General features: G+C 36.9%; 2 long non-coding RNA genes across 2 annotated transcripts; both read right to left on the reverse strand.

The window, feature by feature from the left end:
* Positions 1-10,402: 10,402 nt before the first annotated feature.
* On the reverse strand, positions 10,403-12,699 carry LOC140181906 (uncharacterized). The gene is made up of 4 exons (XR_011877543.1): positions 12,522-12,699; positions 12,376-12,430; positions 12,159-12,287; positions 10,403-10,684 (listed from the first exon to the last, which is right to left on the reverse strand). It is a non-coding gene; the product is annotated as an uncharacterized lncRNA (long non-coding RNA).
* Positions 12,700-16,717: 4,018 nt separating this feature from the next.
* Positions 16,718-19,018, reverse strand: LOC140181905 (uncharacterized). Its single transcript, XR_011877542.1, has 4 exons — positions 18,841-19,018; positions 18,695-18,749; positions 18,478-18,606; positions 16,718-16,999 (listed from the first exon to the last, which is right to left on the reverse strand). It is a non-coding gene; the product is annotated as an uncharacterized lncRNA (long non-coding RNA).
* Positions 19,019-21,019: the final 2,001 nt, after the last annotated feature.

The following is a 21,019-nucleotide window of genomic DNA, read 5'->3' on the forward strand; positions in this document are numbered from 1 at the left end:
GAGAATCCACTCTTGTGAGCTTCCTTTAAGATGCTTTGTTGTAATTCTCCGACATCTGGCACAATAATCCGGTCCTTGAACCTCCAGAAACCATCCTTATCTTCTGACACGCTCCATTGTTTGCCTTGCTCAATCGCCGGCAAAATCTTATACAATTCTTTGTCATTCTAATGAGCCTTTAGGAGTTCAGCTTTGAAATCACTTGAAATCTGTAGTTGACTTACTTTGACTCCCAGTTTCAACCCTTGGAATGCTTTTAGTAACTCTTCCTCTTGCAGCATCATCCAAGCAGCACAGAGACTTCCGACTCAAGGCATCTGCCACAACATTTGCCTTTCCAGGATGGTAGTTCAACTCGAAGTCATAGTCTTTCAGAAGCTCCGTCCACCTCCTCTGACGCATATTTAACTCTTTCTGCTCAAAGAGGTACTTTAAGCTCTTGTGATATGAGAAAATTTAAAACTTAACACCATAGAGATGGTGTCTTCAGATCTTCAGGGCAAACACTACAACAGTGAGTTCTAAATCGTGAGTTGGATAGTTTATCTTATGCGGCCTTAACTGCCGTAAGGCATATGCAACAACTTTATAGTGCTGCATCAGCACGCACCCCAGGCCCTTCAGGGATGCATCGCAATATACTTCAAACGGCTCGCTTGGCTCAAGCAGTACTAGCACAGGTGCAGTGGTCAAACTCTATTTCAATGCTAGAAAACTCTCCTCGCACTCAGAAGTCCAAACAAAAGGTACATCCTTTCTAGTCAGCTTGGTTAAAGGTAAAGCAAGATGTGAAAACCCTTTAATGAATCTCCGATAATAACCCTCCAAACCTAGGAAACTCCTGATCTTCGTCACTGAAGTTGGTCGATCCCAATTCATCTATGCTTCAACCTTAGTAGGATTTACTGCTATTTCCTGCTTGCTCACCACGTGGCAAAGAAACTTCACTTCAGTTTTCCAGAACTCACACTTAGATAGCTTAGCATACAAATTCCTATCTTTCAAGATTTGCAGCACAGTCCGTAAGTGATATGCATGCTCATCTTCTGTCTTAGAGTAAATAAGAATGTCATCGATGAATACGACAATAAACTTATCCAGATACAGATGGAAAATTCTATTCATGTAATCCATGAATATTGCCGGAGCATTAGTCAATCCAAAAGACATTACTGTGTACTCATAATGACCATAACGCATCCTGAAAGAAGTTTTGGGAATATCCTCGTCTCTAACCCTTATCTGGTGGTATCCAAATTGCAAATCAATCCTAGAAAACACACCAGCTTCTTGTAACTGGTCTATTAGGTCATCAATTCTTGGTAACGAATATTTGTTCTTTGCAATAACCTTATTCAGCTGCCCATAATCGATACACAGGCGCATACTTCCGTATTTCTTCTTTACCAGTAGTGCTGGCGCTCCCTACAGAGAAACACTCGGCTAAATAAAGTGTTTACCCAACAAATCTTCTACTTGAGCCTTCAGCTCGGCCATTTCTAGAGGTGACATCCTATAAGGAGCAATTGAGATTAGACCGGCTCCAGGCACCAACTCAATAGCGAATTCAACCTCCCGGTTAGGTGAAAAATCATCAATATCGTCCGAAAACACCTCTGAAAACTCACAAACAACCAAAATCTGCTCCAAGCTTTGATCATCACCCGAAATACCCGCAGTTAATAGCATAATGCCCTGACATTCAGTCCCTGAACAATTTACCATCATAGAGTTCAAATAATAGTGATTCACCACGACAGGCGCTTCTGACCCTTCCGACATAAAGCATACCATTTTCTCAGAACAATCAAGCAAGACATAGTTCTTGGACAACCAATCTAGTCCTAAGATGAGATCAAGACCAATCATCGGCAGACAAATCAGATCATGCACGAATTCACGTTGTTGTACTCGAAATGGAACTTGTGGACATCCTAACCTAGTCACCATAGTTTCATGGGTAGCATTATATACCTTTAAATCATAACACAAGACCACTATTTTCAATCCTAACTCATCAACCTTTTCAAACGCAATGAATGAATGTGTTGCTCCAGAATTAAACAATGCACTTAAAATTTTACTGGCTATCTCACAGTTACCTCTAATCAGTGTCTCTGACCCCTTAGTGCCTGCTGTATAAGTAGTATATACTCTCCCTGGCTGCTGCACTCTGCCAGTCTCATATTTTTTCTTTTCTGGGTAGCTCCAAGCTAGGTGCCCAGGTTGCCCGTAGAAATAGCACACTCCCATACCCAATCTACATGGAACTCCTGGATGATGCTTCCCGCACCTCTGATAGTTCAAGTCCTGCTGTGGCTGTTTCCCAAATCTTCTTCCATGATTAGTATTGTGAGTCGGCCTCCTGAAGTTGCCTTGCCCCTAATTATTTTGAGGGATAAAGCCTCCACGTTTGAAATTCCTGCCCCTCGGTGCAAAGTTTCTCCCCTGATTCCTCTGAAAAGGCATTCTCATGCTTCCTTTCTCTACTGCCGCCTTTCTCACACATTCTTCAACCATCCTACTCTTGTTTACAAGTTCAGAGAACACTCTGATCTCTGTTGGTGCCACGGAGTTTAGAATCTCACTCTGAAGACCTCCCTCATACTTGATGCACTTCCATTCAGAAAAATCCTCTGGAACGCCTTGACAAATGCGAGAGAATTGGCATAATTCTTCAAACTTATTGGTATACTCAGTAACAGTCATCTGCTCTTGCTTTAATTGCATCAATTCAAGTTCCTTGGCGTTTCTAGCCGAACTGAGAAAATACTTCTTGTAGAATTCCGTTCGGAATAATTCCCAAGAAATCACGACACCATCTGGCTGCAGGATTTGTCGTGTTCCTTGCCACCAATACTGGGCCTTAGCTTGAAGCTGATAAGTTCCAAAACCTACTGCTCCTCAAGAACCTGTTGAGCCTGTAGCGACCATTCAATTGCTTGGGCCCAATTATCGGCCTCAGTGGGGTTTGAGGTTCCCAGGAAGGTTGGAGGGTGAACCTTCAGGAATGTGGCAAGCATCATAGGGCCATCTTCATTGTTATTCCCATGGTTCCCATTGTTTATATGGTTTTCCAGAGCTTCGGCTGTCACCTGCATAGCCACAACCATGTTTCCCAGGGCAGCCAAAAAGTCTACAGGGTTAGGATTATTCCTTGTCACTTCAGGAATAGCATTTCCTATTCTGCCTCTACCTCACCCGGGACCACGTCCGCGAGTCAACATCTAGTCCCTATACACACCAAACAAGTGATATCAAGTTGATCAGTCTCAATATCGCAAGTTTAGTGCTTTAAGTTCCAAATGCATGCTCATGAACATTTATGCCACATATATCACTTAGATATCCTAATAGCACATAGACACATATACGGAGAATGCACAGAAGCACAGTCAGTCCGTCCCTCAGGCTCTATAGGAATGAACCGCTCTGATACCATAATGTAATACCCTACCACACAAATCTTTACTCTTAAGCCGTAAAACAGAAGTGGTGTGGTATTACAACATCTAAATATATATATATACATAATAGTATCTGAAAAAGAGTAATATATGAGGAGCCTTGGAAAATAGGTAAAACAAAATCGCAAAATAAAAAGCGCATCGCTCAGAAAACGAGATTACTTGCGTGCTAAGAAACCTAGAGATCATAGGTGTAACTAAGTAGAAAGTGGTAATGGAGGGTCAAAAGTATAGAATAACAAGCTCCTAGCTCAGCCTGCGAAGCTAAGGCAAGCCGGAGAATATTTACATATATATACATATCCCGAAAATCCAAAATACATAGCTGAAAACTTAACTCTCCTTAAACCTCTAGGATGGAGAAAATAAACAAGTTTCTTGGAGAGAAAGCTAAGTACATATATATAAAGCTGTACATAAAAATAAACCCAGATACTACTCCGCTTCAGAAGTCCAGACGCCTAGCGAGGAGCCTCTCGACCTGCATCTGAACACAACAACACAGTATGGGGTGAGAATTGGAGGTTCTCAGCATGGCAAAGGTGCCACGCACATAATATATAAGGTCCTAGGAATGCTAGAGGCAATCCTAGAATGCCGACACTCAGATTATAAAACTTAAGTTACTAAACAGAAACCACAAATGGGGTAGGTATTCTAAGGAATTCCAAACTCAACTTAATCCTAACTGTAACATTAAACCTGTCCACCTTCCCTCCGTTCCTCCATCGCCAATGTTATTTCACAGACAGTCAAGCAGATAAAGACAAACACAAGTAGAGTACAAGTTCTGCAGTTAACAATTATACATTTAGCATGGCAAATACATTTAGGCACACCAAGTTAATGCACAACAAATAAATCAAGTAATATGCATATGATGCATGCCTTCCCTATGGTTGATGAAGCTCATTTGTCGGTTATCAAGCCAACCCGACAAGTACGGTTTGCTAAACCATGGACTGTACCCTGACGCGCATCCCTAAGATTCTATGCATAGCTTTTTCTCACATATATATATATATATATATATATATATATATATATATATATATATATATATATATAATTGCTCAATAGGGGTCAACCTTCCCGGGAATTTAGAGTGCCTGGTCACATCTTACGTCGTAGGGTCAACAGAGTATCGAGTATCAACCTAGAACACGTGGGGGAAAGCCACGGTACTTTACCAAGAAAAACTCGTATCTCAGATCAATTGAGTATATAATGCCACAATAATATTCATAACCATTATAATCTTTGCAAAATCATATCATACATGCCATAATATAATATATACTCTAATTATACACATTTCCATATTTATTTCACCACTTTTCCTACTTTACTTCATCCTCAAGTTATCTCAATTTTCTATCTCCATCCTAATACTAGACCTCATACTATGATTTGAGACTAAAAGGATGAAAATAGAGGTTTAGAAGTTTAAAATTCGATTTAAAAACTCAAAATCTAATTTTGTAGAAAACAGGGCCATGCGTACGCCTCAGTATGCGTTTAGGCCAAGACGCATACGCATCCCCTGATTACGCGTATGCTTATGCGCCAGGCAGAAGTGCATGTTCGCGTATGAGAAACTTGCGTACGCATAAATTCCAAATCACGCGCACGCATCGGCCACGCATATGTGTGGGCGTGCAAATTTAGCCCATGACGCGCATGCATACGTGGGAGGCAGAAGCTTCCATATGAGAAGGGAGTTACGCGTACGCAAAATTCTAATGTCACGCGTATGCATGGGCGTACGTTTTACCAAAAATTTTATTAAGTCTGAAACCTGCAGATTCACCATTTTAAACCTCAAACTTCCGATGCGCATAACATTTTTGTTTTAAATCATTTTTCTTTTGTTCTTCAAACGGCGTAAACTTCACGGACCCAATTTTCATACGAAACAAGTTTGAAATCATATGGAGGTCCAGAAGCGAAGTTATGGGTCACCAAAGTTTGGCCAAAAACCAAATTTCACAAAAACCTCAAAACCTCATTTTCTCTTTAAAACTCTTTCCAACCTAACTCATCATACGTATAATCACAAATATAACACACTTTTGACAATATCATAATAATCTCTACAATCCTACCATTTCTCAATTCAATAACATCTCACTTCAACCTAAACTTCACAAGTTTATCAACAAACATCAACATACCAACCTATATATACATATTGCCATGATCACAAGTTCTTCAAACATCATCACATCATCATTCATCATTCCAATACCAACAAAACTAAGTGAACACCACACATGCTCAAACCATATCATTATTACTAAACATCCAATACACAATCATTCCATCTTATCCTATGGTTCTCTAGCCTAAGTTTTCACACGACATTATATATTATATACGCGAAACCTAAACCATACCTTGGTCGATTTCCACGTACTAACCAAAGCAATCCACAAGGCAAAAGGGGCAATGCTTCAATCACCAAGATTCAACTCTAACTCCACCAAGCTCTCGAATTAAGCTTCCAATGATTCCAAGGTCTCCATATCATACATTCATACACCTAACACATATATATACATACATATACCCAATAATTCAATATCCAACATAATCCAAACAAGAAATAATTAGGGTTTAGGACTCTCACCGTGCCCATGGACTAAACGAACTAAATCCGTCAAGCTCCACAAGCTAAATTGAACCTAGAGTACCAAATTAACAAAATCTCAACATGGATTCTCTTTAATTTCAAAAATTGAAGGATACAGAGACTGGGGTGAGATTGAAGCTTACCTATGAAATTGATTCGATAGAATTGTAGAGCTCGATGCGGTGGACGCGTGGCCGCAAACGGTGCGGCGATCGAAGCTTGGATGAAGAAGTTATGGTGGATTGGTGTTGTGGTGAGGGTTTGGAAGCTCTCCTCTCCCCTGGGCTGTTCAGCGTGCTTCTTTGCTGAATGGGGAAGGAGATGAGCTTCTGTCCATTTAAGTGATGGGCCCGCTTGGGTCCATGGGCCCAGTTCAAAGGTTCATCCTGTTCGATCCAATTTTGGGCCAAATTTTTTGAAATTAGTGTCAAAATTCTCGTTTTAAAGAGCTCTATCCTATTTTAATATAAGATTTTCATTTCTAATTTTTTTATTAAAATTCAATTTATTGACTAATTATTTACTAATTTTAGTAGGGTTTACACTAGTATTTATAATTTGAAGCTAGAATTATATATAAATATTAAAAAAATTAAATCTGTATATGAAACATATGTTTATATAAAATAATAGAAACATAATTTATAATTTTTTCTTTCTTTATTTTTAAAATACTTAAATTTGTTATATATTTTTTTAATTTAATTTTGATATAATGTTAGATGAAAGATTTATGCATTTGTTTAATTATGTATTGTAATTAAAATATTTTTTCATTGCTATTTCTAAAAATAAAAAATATATTCTAAATTAGTAAATTAATCAATTTAAAATTTTATATGTAACATAGGTACATGTAATAGAGCAAAAGATAAAATATAAGTAATAAGGATGAATAAATTAAGAATAAAAGAAAATATATAAAGTCATGAAAAAAATAAAATATTAGACTAATACTTAAATTATAATTGTTTGAATTAATACCCAATTGCTTCTTTTTGTCCCTTTTTGGACATTGTTGTTTCTTTTTTAAAGAAATACAATTAACTTATCTTTGGTAAAAAAGAAAAAAAAAGATACATATAGACATGGAGAGCTGTATAAAAAAATAGAGAATTTAAAATTTACTTTTTGATGAAGAGAAGATAACCATTAGACAATGAATAGAAAAAAATGTTAAAAATATAAAAATAAGAAGAGGATTTAAGGGAATAAAAGAGTGACGGTACAAAAACTAAATTTGATTAGTTAAATAATAGTTAAAATGATAGAGAAATAAAAAAGTGAATTTGGGACTTTAACTAATTGAATTTAATTTATTTGTAGTAAGATCATTTAAAATTTGAAATAGGAACATATTATATATAATTAAATTTAAAAAAAAATAAAAATACAGTGGGGGCAAGTGCTCCCTCATTGTTGTTACTGGGTCTGTCCCTGCTGCTAGTATGAATTCAATCAAAAATTAATGTATTTAAATAAAAAGTTTGTCTAGAGATAGTGATACTACATATATAAGCAGTTTTGTAATTAAATTTAATTAAATTAGTATAAGTCCATAAAAAAAAAAAAAACACAGTGCGTGTGCCATTGCTTTATCCTTCTCTACATTTTTCTAACACATAAATTTTTGCACATAATGCAAAAAAAATTTCAAATAAAAATCTTATAAATATAGCATAGAAATTTTTGTACATAGTATAAAAATATTTGCACATAACACATAAATTTTTGCATATGCCGCGAATGTATTTTGTTACTTGCGTATTAATGTTTTGAGCATGTCATCCTTTAAAAGTTTTATGTTATACACTAACTTTTCTGTGTTGTACACCAAAATATTTGCACTGTACACCAAAATATTTGTGCTGTGTGTATTTTGTTGGTTGAGTGTCAATATTCTTGACATGTTATCCTTCAATAATTTCTGTATTGTACACCAAAATTTATATGTTGTGCACCAAAATTTATGTGATGTGTATCAAAATTTCTTAATCAGTAGTTTTACTGAACATATATAAGAACGATGATGACAAAGTGCGCATATAGTAAGTGAAATTTGGTTAGACTTGACTAAAAAAAAAATTTGTCCTCTAACTTTATTGAAAAGTAAAAGCGACAATACTTTAAAATGCATGGATCGAGTAAATTATAAAAATTAAGTGAGAGGAAAAGCTTAAATTCACTGCTGTAAAAGAGCTCATTATCGACAGATACACTGATTGTCTTTGAGGAGGCAGAGATTACCAACGACGAACCACAGCAGCATCAACAAAATGGGAAGCATTTTTTTCGAGGATTAAGTTTACCCACGGTAGAGCCGAGGGTAACCGTTGGTAAACTTTGGCGTCATTCACTACAAGAAAAAGTTGGGTACCGTCGGATTTAGCATCGTAGAGTAGCGGCGGATTTATCATCAGATTTACTGGCAGTAACGACGTTGAATTGGTAACATTTAGTAACTACCGGTGGATTTATGTTCCCAATGGTAAATTCACCGGTAATATTTGGCGGGAAACAAGAAAAAATTGGCGCGTCCTTTAGGGTCAGATTTACCGTTGCATTTTTTCGACGGTAAACACACTTAGTGAAATGCTGCGTTTTGGTGACTCACAATGGTTTACTGTCAGATTTTTCAATGGTAACAGGGCCTTATATTCAAAGCGCGAACCCTCTTTTCCGTCATTCGAATTTCTCTCTCTCTCTCTCTCTCTCTCTCTCTCTCTCTCTCTCTCTCTCTCTCTCTCTCTCTCTCTCTCTAACCCCTTCGCCTTCTCTATCGCTGCCGGCCACCCTAAGCCGCCACCTCTCTCTTCTCTTTCTTCCCTTCTCTCTCTAACCCACTCTAGCTTGGTCCGTATCACACAGCCCTTGTTCCTAGCTCGTTCCGGGTAGCATCCAACTCCGGTGACCGTTCGTTTGCCGCTCCTCGTAACGGCAACATCATAGTGCCGCTGCAACTCCTTTCAACTTCTTCATTCCATTTCGTTCTAGCAACCCAGGTTACTACTCTTCTGTTTTTAATTTCTGTTTCAGTTAGTTTTAGTTTCATTAATCTGATTTCTAGTTTGAATTAATTTTCTGTTAATGGATTTTAAATGGTTAGGATAGGTGAGATTAGATTATTAGGTTCTGAATTGCTGAAAAATGATTGGATAATTTGGATTATGCTTGGTTGTTGCTAGTTTTGAATTATTTGTTGTTGGTGTTGATTGTTGATTTGAAATTGGGGTTGTAAATTGTTATTTGATCTTGATTTTGCATGTTTAATGTTTGTGCATGCCAAGTGTTCGTCAATATGCTTCAGAGCTTTTAATACAATTTTTGGTCTAATTCTTGAAAATCAATGCTTGTTTGCATGTTATGATTGTTATTATGCATTGATAATGGAATTTAATTTATTTTTAATTGACCAAAACTTTTGAATCTTTGAATGATTGAGGCATTTATTTAATAGTACAAGATTAATTAAGTTGGTCATTTTTAACCAGATTAGGTCAACTTTGTATGTTTAATCGGTTTTGGTTATATTAGGAATAAATTTCAAATGTTGAAATTAATTGGTTCTGATTTCTGTTCCTTATTTAGTTCTAAACTTAGGGTACTAAACTTGTTTTGAATTTAGGGTTTTCTAAAATTTTAAACTTAGGGTACTGATGCGCGCCACTGGCATCATCCCTGCTAGTGGCAGCGGTCTTGCTGGTGGTACACAGGCATCACCACCTTCTCCACTGCCTCAGCAGGACTACGGGAATGACGACGATGACTACCTGGATCTTTAGTGATTAGGGTTCTGTTTTATTGTCTCATTGTATTTATTTGATTTATTTGAACATTTGATATTTAATATTACATAATTAGTTTTATTATTTATAAATTGACCATTAATTGTGTGAAAAATAAATTTAAATAAAAAATTAAAATTAAAAAGAAAAAAATTAAAAAAATTGCGCCACAATTTAAAAAAAAATATTGACATTATCGTCGGATTTACCGAGGAAATAATCCGATGGTAATAGTGCGAAAAACAATATATTATGGCGCCAACGTTACTGTCGAAAAAAGTCACCGGTGTAACACCCTACCACACTAAGCTTTACGCTTAAGTCGTAAAACAAAGGTGGTGAGGTATTACGACCTCTAAAATAAAATGAGTACATATAATAGCAGAAGAATTATAATATGCTAGGAGCCTTGAAGAAAAGGGGGAAATAAAAATCGCACAATAAAGGCGCTACGCTCAAGGAACGAGTTAACTTACGTGCTAAGAAAATCATAACTATCAAACATAAGATAACAGAAGTAGGAGTAGAATACCAAAGATACAAAATAACAAGCTCCTAACTCAGCCTGCGAAGTCAAGACTGGCCGGAGAATATTTACACATATATACATACATATCCAAAATCCAAAAGTACATATACACAATCCTGCCTCTCCATAAACCTCTAAGAGGATCAAAAAGAATAAGTCATGCGGAGAGAAAGCTAAGTACATATATATACATCATAGCATAACAAAATATCCCAGTAACCACTCCGCTTCAAGAGTCCAGACGCCTAACGAGATGCCTCTCGACCTGCATCTGAAAAACAACAACATAGTATGGAATGAGAACCGGAGGTTCTCAGTATGGTAAAGGTGCCTCACACATAATATATAAGGTCCTGGGAATGCCAGAGGCAATCCTAGAACATCGACACTCAGATTATAGAGCTTAAAGTATTAAACAGAAGCCATAAAAGGTGGTTTCCTAAAAATATTTAATCATAACTTAACTTAACCTTAAATCTAAGTCCTATACTGCCATTCCTCCATACCTCCAACTCCATCATGTATTTTCACAGACAAATAGACAGATAAATGCAAACACAAAAAGGTTACAACTACTGCAGGTAACAAATACACATTTAGCATGGCAAATACAGATAGGCACACCCAATTAGAGCACAAGCAAGTAATTCAAGTAATATGCATATGATGCATGCCTGTCCTATGGCTGATGAGGCTCATCTGTCGGTTATCCAGCCAACCCGACAAGTCTGAATTGTCCTTAGACTGTCCCCCGACGTGCATCCCCAAGAGTCTATGCATAGATTTTTCTCAAATAATATTGCTCAATGGGGGTATCATTCCCGGGAATTTATATAGTGCCCGGTCACACTTACGTCGTAGGGTCAACAGAGTATCGAGTTTTCAACCTGGTACACGTGGTGGCAAGCCACGGCACTTAATCCAGGGAATCTCGTATCTCAGATTATTCAAATTCATAAGCCATATAAATAATTCAATTAAAATTCATCAACATCCACATCATTCTCAATCGCATCTCATTCATCATTATACGTCAATCATATTCAATCATTATCCTTCATTATCACATCTCTCATTCCGTCCATCAATAGTTCTAATTCAAAACATAATTCATTCTTTTCCAAATGAATCAAACTTAAAACATGCTCATTTTCTTAATAACTCAAAATCAAACCATATAACCTTTGAATCTTAAATCTTTATAAATAATCATATAAACTAAATCTCTAATTTTTATAGAATTTCGGCAGCATCTCCTCTAAAACTCGGACTTTGCCACCCTTTTCGGGTCCAAACCTGCTTTCTTTTCAATTCAACATACCCTTCCTCATCATCATAACAACCACCACGATAAATCTACCTCAGATAAACAATTAAACTCATACTATATTCAAATCCAACAACCCAAAAATTCAACTAAGGATCATAGTTCACAATTCCTGAGCTTTTAACACAAAATACCTCATTATCACAACAACCTCCACAATAGTTATACCTCAAATCAATAATTCACCAAATCATTAGTTAATCAACAATAACATTCAACCATAATTCCCTCCAAATTAACATAACAACTTTCACCATCCAAAATTAAAAACTAATTATCCAATAAACTTCAACCAATTATATTCATCGACAAATTACTAAATATTAAACATACACCTGCATTCCAACTTATCCTATGGTCATCTAGCCTAAGTTTTCACAGAACATTATATATTAAATGCAAGAAACCTAAACCATACCTTGGCCGATTTCCACGTAACGACCAAAGCTATTTATTCAAAACCAAGACAGCCCCTCAAAACTCAACTAATCTGCTTTCTCCAAGTTCCAGTATTCACAATTTCAAGCTCCAATTATTTATTCACAACCTAATACACATTCATAACACATATATATCCAATTTAATACTCAAAGCTCAAATTCAATGAAAATAAAATAGAATTATCGTATCCTCACCTTACCCAAGCTTCACATAAGCAAGAGTGAACGTTTTTCTCAAGCTAATTGGATCCTAAAACATCAAAAATCAAAGAAATTCAATACCCCTTCTCAAAACTCGAAAATTGGGGGAAAAGAGTGGCTGAGAATATTTAAGGGCTTACCTATAAAATTGTTCCGGTAGAAATGTAAAGCTCGACGCGGTGGACGCGTGGTCGCAAACGGTGCGGCGATCGGAGCTCGGATCGGGAAGTTACGGCGCCTTGAACTTGGAACGAGGGTTCGGACCCCTTTTTCTTCTCCTCCCTGGACGCAAGCTTTCAGCGTCACGTTGCTGAAATGAGGGAGATGCAATGCGTGGGTTCATTTAATAGGTCGGTTCGGTTGGACCGATGCTCCAATTTGGATCCGGTTCAACCGGTTCGGTCCATTCGGTCCAATCTTGGACCGATTTTCTCAAAATTAGTGTCAAAATTTTCGTTTCGATGAGCTCTATCCTAATTTGATATAATATTCACATTTCTAATCCTCCTTATTAAAAACTAATTTATTGACTAATTATTTACTAATTTAACCGGGGTTTACATCCTACCCACCTAATAAAGAATTTTGCCCTCAAAATTCAGATGTAGTCAGCAGTTATCTGAAAAGAGATGTGGGTAATCCTTTCGTATATCTGATTCGAGTTCCCTGGTATGTTCCTCGATACCAGCTCGACTCCAAACTACTTTTACTAATGATACTTCCCTTCCTCGTAATCGTTTAACACTGGTGTCATCAATCCTCATCGGAATTACTGGAAGTGTTAGATCTTCTCTCACTCGGATTGGTTCTGGTTCTAGAACATGACTTGCGTCAGGAGTATACTTTCGAAGCTGTGACACATGGAACACATCGTGCAAATTCGAAAGATATGGCGGTAAGGCAATTCTATAAGCCACTGGTCCAATTCTCTTCAGAATCTCAAACGGTCCAATATAACGGGGATTCAGTTTCTTGGTCTTAATAGCTCTTCCCACGCCAGTGGTTGGTGTAACTTTCAGAAAGACATGTTCTCCTTCTTCGAATTCCAAAGGCTTTCGCCTCTGATCAGCATAGCTCTTCTGGCGGCTTTGGGCTATAAGCATTCGACTACGAATCTTCTTTATCTGCCCAGTCGTTTCAGCTATCATTTCAGGCCCTAATAAACTCCTTTCTCCAGTTTCATACCAACATAGTGGAGACTGACATTTTCTGCCATACAGAGCCTCATATGGAGCCATTCCGATGCTCGCATGATAGCTATTATTATAAGCAAATTCTATTAATGGCATATACCGATCCCAGCTCGCCGACTGGTCCAATACACAAGCTCTTAGCATATCTTCCAAGGTCTGAATAGTTCTCTCTGATTGACCATTTGTCTGAGGGTGATACGCAGTACTCAAGCTTAACTGAGTCCCAAATGCACGTTGAAAAGCTCCCCAGAATTTTGATGTAAAGCGAGGATCTTTGTCAGATTTGATAGTAGAAGGCACACCATGCAATTTGACAATCTCTTTGATATACATTCGAGCCAATTCCTCCATTGTGGAATCTCCAAAGGCTGAAGGGTCCCTGATGGTCTCTGATGCTCAATCTTAACCTTCTGACATGTTAAACATTTAGATACATGCAATGCCACATCATTCTTTAATATCTGGCACAACAATCTGGTTCTTGAACTTCCACAAACCTTCCTGTCCTTCTAACACTCTCCACTGTTTCTCCTGTTTGACTGCTGGTAATACCTTACGTAACGCTTCATTGTCTCGATGAGCCTTCAGAAGTTCTGATTTAAAATCACTTGAGATCTGCAATTGACTCAAACACAGAATTCCAGATTCTTCTCTAACTCCCAAATTCAAACCTTGAAATGCCCTTAGTAATTCTTCTTCCCGTAGCATCATCCAAGTTGCATATAAAGACTTTCGACTCAAAGCCTCTGCCACAACGTTCGCTTTTCCTAGATGATAATTCAATTCAAAATCATAATCTTTCAGAAGCTCCATCCACCTCCTCTGCCACATATTCAACTCTTTCTGCTCAAAAAGATTCTTCAAACTCTTATAGTCTGAGAAAACATGAAACTTAACGCCATAGAGGTAGTGCCTCCAGATCTTTAAAGCAAACACAACAGCAGCAAGTTTTAAATCATGTGTCGAATAGTTCATCTCATACAGCCTTAATTGCCGTGAGGCGTATGCTACAACATTCTGGTGCTGCATCAAAACGCACCCCAAGCCCTTCAGCGATGCATCACAGTACACTTCAAACGGCTCACTTGGTTCAGACAATACTAACACGAGTGCAGTAGTCAATCTGTGCTTTAATGCTTAAAAACTCTCTTCACACTCTGGGTCCAAATAAAAAGCGTATCCTTCCTAGTCAACTTAGTTAAAGGTAAGGCGAGCTATGAAAGTCCCTTAATGAATCTTCGATACTATCCCGCCAAACTTAGGAAACTTCTAATCTCTATTACTGAAGTTAATCACTCCCATTTCATCACTACTTCTACCTTAGCAGGATCCATGGCTATTCCCTGCTTACTCACCACGTGACCGAAAAACTTTACCTCACTCTTCCAAAACTCGCATTTAGATAACTTAGTGTATAACTTCCTATTTCTCAAAATTTGTAATACAGTTCGTAAGTGATTAACATGCTCCTCTTCAGTCTTAGAATAAACAAGAATATCATCAATGAAGACAATAACAGACTTGTCCAAATACAGCCGAAAAATCCTGTTCATATAATCCATAAATACTGTCGGGGCATTAGTTAACCCGAAAGACATCATTGTATACTCATAATGACCGTAACGTGTCCTGAAAGCAGTTTTCGGAATATCCTCGTCTCTAACCCTTATCTAATGATACCCTGATCGCAGGTCAATCTTAGAAAACACACCGGCACCCTGTAACTGATCCATTAGATCATCGATTCTAGGCAACGGATATTTATTCTTCACAGTGATCTTATTCAATTGCCGATAATCGACACACAGCCGCATACTCCCATCCTTCTTCTTTACCAGTAATATTGGCACTCCCCACGGAGAAACACTTGGTCGGATAAAATGCTTACCCAACAGATCTTCCAGCTGAGCCTTCAGTTCAGCCATTTCTAAAGGCGACATCCTATAAGGAGTAATTGAAATTGGACCAGATCTAGGTACCAACTCAATTGCAAATTCAACCTCTCGGTTAGGGGGAAATTCATTAATATAATCCGGAAACACATCTGGAAATTCACATACAACCGAAATCTGCTCTAAACTCTGATCATCACCTGATATTCTCGCAGTTAACAACATAATACTCTGACATTCAGTTCCAGAACAGTTTACTATCATAAAATTCAAATAGTAACTATTCACCACAACCGGCGCTTCTGACCTTTCTAACATAAACTGTACTGACTTCTCAGAATAATCAAGCAAAACATGGCTCTTAAATAACCAATCTCCCGACTATCACAGCGTCATCTGCCTGCAGGATACATCGTGTCCCCTGTCACCAATACTGAGCCTCACCTTGCAGTTGATAAGTTCCAAATTCAACCAATTACTTCTCAGGAACCTGTTGGGCCTGCAACGTCCGTTCCATAGCTTGAATCCAATTATCTGCGTTAGTGGGATTTGAGGTTCCCCTGAAGATCGGAGGATGAACTTTCAGAAATATAGCAAGTGTCATAGGACCGCCCTCATCATTATTGTTCCCGTGATTATCCTGGTTTATCTTATTACCCAGTGCCTCGGCTGTTGTCTACATAGCTGCAGCCATATTTCCTAGAGTAGCCATAAAGTCTACTGGATCATTCCCTACCGGGCTAGGAGTAACGATGCGTATTCTACCTCTACCTCGCCCGCGACCGCGTCTACGAGTCGACATCTGGTCCTTATACACATCAAACAAGTGATATTAAGTTGATCAGTCTCAATATCGCAGGTCTAATGCTTTTAAGTTCCAAATGCATGCTCACAAACGTTTATGCCATATATATCAATCAGATATCCTAATAGCACATAAACACATATACAGAGAATGCACAGAAGTACAATCAGTCCGTCTTTCAGGCTCTATAGGAACGAACTGCTCTGATACCATAATGTAACACCCTACCACACTAAGCTTTACGCTTAAGTCGTAAAACAAAGGTGGTGAGGTATTACGACCTCTAAAATAAAATGAGTACATATAATAGCAGAAGAATTATAATATACTAGGAGCCTTGAAGAAAAGGGGGAAATAAAAATCGCACAATAAAGGCGCTACGCTCAAGGAACGAGTTAACTTACGTGCTAAGAAAATCATAACTATCAAACATAAGATAACAGAAGTAGGAGTAGAATACCAAAGATACAAAATAACAAGCTCCTAACTCAGCCTGCGAAGTCAAGACTGGCCGGAGAATATTTACACATATATACATACATATCCAAAATCCAAAAGTACATATACACAATCCTGCCTCTCCATAAACCTCTAAGAGGATCAAAAAGAATAAGTCATGCGGAGAGAAAGCTAAGTACATATATATACATCATAGCATAACAAAATATCCCAGTAACCACTCCGCTTCAAGAGTCCAGACGCCTAACGAGATGCCTCTCGACCTGCATCTGAAAAACAACAACATAGTATGGAATGAGAACCGGAGGTTCTCAGTATGGTAAAGGTGCCTCACACATAATATATAAGGTCCTGGGAATGCCAGAGGCAATCCTAGAGCATCGACACTCAGATTATAGAGCTTAAAGTATTAAACAGAAGCCATAAAAGGTGGTTTCCTAAAAATATTTAATCATAACTTAACTTAACCTTAAATCTAAGTCCTATACTGCCATTCCTCCATACCTCCAACTCCATCATGTATTTTCACAGACAAATAGACAGATAAATGCAAACACAAAAAGGTTACAACTACTGCAGGTAACAAATACACATTTAGCATGGCAAATACAGATAGGCACACCCAATTAGAGCACAAGCAAGTAATTCAAGTAATATGCATATGATGCATGCCTGTCCTATGGCTGATGAGGCTCATCTGTCGGTTATCCAGCCAACCCGACAAGTCTGAATTGTCCTTAGACTGTCCCCCGACGTGCATCCCCAAGAGTCTATGCATAGATTTTTCTCAAATAATCAATATTGCTCAATGGGGGTATCATTCCCGGGAATTTATATAGTGCCCGGTCACACTTACGTCGTAGGGTCAACAGAGTATCGAGTTTTCAACCTGGTACACGTGGTGGCAAGCCACGGCACTTAATCCAGGGAATCTCGTATCTCAGATTATTCAAATTCATAAGCCATATAAATAATTCAATTAAAATTCATCAACATCCACATCATTCTCAATCGCATCTCATTCATCATTATACGTCAATCATATTCAATCATTATCCTTCATTATCACATCTCTCATTCCGTCCATCAATAGTTCTAATTCAAAACATAATTCATTCTTTTCCAAATGAATCAAACTTAAAACATGCTCATTTTCTTAATAACTCAAAATCAAACCATATAACCTTTGAATCTTAAATATTTATAAATAATCATATAAACTAAATCTCTAATTTTTATAGAATTTCGGCAGCATCTCCTCTAAAACTCGGACTTTGCCACCCTTTTCGGGTCCAAACCTGCTTTCTTTTCAATTCAACATACCCTTCCTCATCATCATAACAACCACCACGATAAATCTACCTCAGATAAACAATTAAACTCATACTATATTCAAATCCAACAACCCAAAAATTCAACTAAGGATCATAGTTCACAATTCCTGAGCTTTTAACACAAAATACCTCATTATCACAACAACCTCCACAATAGTTATACCTCAAATCAATAATTCACCAAATCATTAGTTAATCAACAATAACATTCAACCATAATTCCCTCCAAATTAACATAACAACTTTCACCATCCAAAATTAAAAACTAATTATCCAATAAACTTCAACCAATTATATTCATCGACAAATTACTAAATATTAAACATACACCTGCATTCCAACTTATCCTATGGTCATCTAGCCTAAGTTTTCACAGAACATTATATATTAAATGCAAGAAACCTAAACCATACCTTGGCCGATTTCCACGTAACGACCAAAGCTATTTATTCAAAACCAAGACAGCCCCTCAAAACTCAACTAATCCGCTTTCTCCAAGTTCCAGTATTCACAATTTCAAGCTCCAATTATTTATTCACAACCTAATACACATTCATAACACATATATATCCAATTTAATACTCAAAGCTCAAATTCAATGAAAATAAAATAGAATTATCGTATCCTCACCTTACCCAAGCTTCACATAAGCAAGAGTGAACGTTTTTCTCAAGCTAATTGGATCCTAAAACATCAAAAATCAAAGAAATTCAATACCCCTTCTCAAAACTCGAAAATTGGGGGAAAAGAGTGGCTGAGAATATTTAAGGGCTTACCTATAAAATTGTTCCGGTAGAAATGTAAAGCTCGACGCGGTGGACGCGTGGTCGCAAACGGTGCGGCGATCGGAGCTCGGATCGGGAAGTTACGGCGCCTTGAACTTGGAACGAGGGTTCGGACCCCTTTTTCTTCTCCTCCCTGGACGCAAGCTTTCAGCGTCACGTTGCTGAAATGAGGGAGATGCAATGCGTGGGTTCATTTAATAGGTCGGTTCGGTTGGACCGATGGTCCGATTTGGATCCGGTTCAACCGGTTCGGTCCATTCGGTCCAATCTTGGACCGATTTTCTCAAAATTAGTGTCAAAATTTTCGTTTCGATGAGCTCTATCCTAATTTGATATAATATTCACATTTCTAATCCTCCTTATTAAAAACTAATTTATTGACTAATTATTTACTAATTTAACCGGGGTTTACAACCGGTAACCAAATAGTTTTTTTGGAAAGTAATCCGTTGCATAATTCGATGGCAATTACCGGCGAGATTTATACCGTCCAATTTCTTTTGATGGTAAGTTAGTTATGTCGGATTTTATTTGTGTTTCTGACGATAAATCCGATGATACTCTGCGTTTTTCTTGCAGTGATGAGCGTGTAGAGATAATACTGACGTATAAGGCCGTCGGTAAATAATTAACGTACAAATTTTCGAAATAAATTTATCGATGGCTAAGTCATCATTAACTTTAATCAAATTCAATTTTTTAATTAATTTAATGATTAATTAACAACGATCTAACCGTCGGTAGACTTATACACATTAAATAAAGATTGAAAGAAATAAATGTTATTAATTACCAATAACTTAGCCGTTGGTAAAGAATATTAATTATTTATTTAAAATAAACTTTGAATATTATAACGTTCACAATTTATCAACGGGCAAACTGTAGGTAAATTAATAGTTGAAATTTTTGAATTCTCGCATGTCATTTATATCTGTGATCAATTTGATGACAAACAATTATCCTAATTTTTATATTAGTTGTTAAATCAATTTCTAATTTTATTTTAAACTACTAACAGTGTTATAGTATAATTTGTGTTAAATGGTTGCCAATTTTATCATCGACAACTAATTTAGCGACCTACAATTTTTATAACTACTTTATTGTTGATAGCTAAATCGATATCTTAAATGTTAGTGATAGATTAAACGACAAAATATTCACACGGGGTTGAATGGGGTGATTTAACAATCAACTAAATTAAAAATTTTAAATTTTATTACCAATAATATTTTTTACGCTGCTTGTATTAAATGATAATATGATATACATAATTTAAAGAGTTAATTTTATAAATATTTAAAATACCAATAAATTCATTTACAAAAAATAAATTAATATTATATCTATAAAAAAATAAATTTATATTGACAAAATTATTTAAATTTTAAAAAATTATTCAAATTTTTTAAAATATTTTTTATTTTAATTTAATCCAATCCCAAACTTTAATTCTACTCACCACCACCACAACTACTACCGCCTCCTGCTCAATTGCTCCTTCTCGGCTGCTCGAAACAATGTCGAAATCGCTGACTTGTGCATGCAGAAGAAGGTTGGCCCTCTCAATAGGGGCCACAATGGGGTGAACCACCCCAGCCATGAATTAATGGACGTTCACCAGTTTTGAACATTGCTTCAAGTTCAACTACGATCTTTCTTGTTCTTCTTCATCTCAATCTTGTTTTTTCTGGATCATTATGGCTCTAATACATATCCATCTATCCCTTTCATTCTCTCTACTTATTATCTCTAAATAATCTTTCTCCCATATACAGAGCAGTCCTTCACCGCCTTCCTTTGCCTCCCCACTATCCCAGCCACACTCTAATTTCCCCCGCAGCCTTTTCAGTGTTATATGAGATGTTTCTAGATTTTGTTTCAACGATTCCTATAAACCAAGGATTATATTTACTAATTAACTCCTTAAGGCATCTTATCTTACCTCCACTCCCTAATCAATTTCAAGGAAGAATATTGTTTATAGATATCAATTAACTTACATGAATAGGAACACTCTGTTAGCTGTTTGTTTCGCTACGATAATAAATTCATATTTACTGATACAATAAAAATATAATCAAATAATAAAAGGACACGTGGATTATATTATTTCCGTCAATATTTAATTTTTTTAAATATATATATTATATCAATATTTTTATCA

The sequence above is a fragment of the Arachis hypogaea genome, chromosome 19 (genome assembly GCF_003086295.3).
Source record: "Arachis hypogaea cultivar Tifrunner chromosome 19, arahy.Tifrunner.gnm2.J5K5, whole genome shotgun sequence".
NCBI classification, from domain to species: domain Eukaryota; kingdom Viridiplantae; phylum Streptophyta; class Magnoliopsida; order Fabales; family Fabaceae; genus Arachis; species Arachis hypogaea.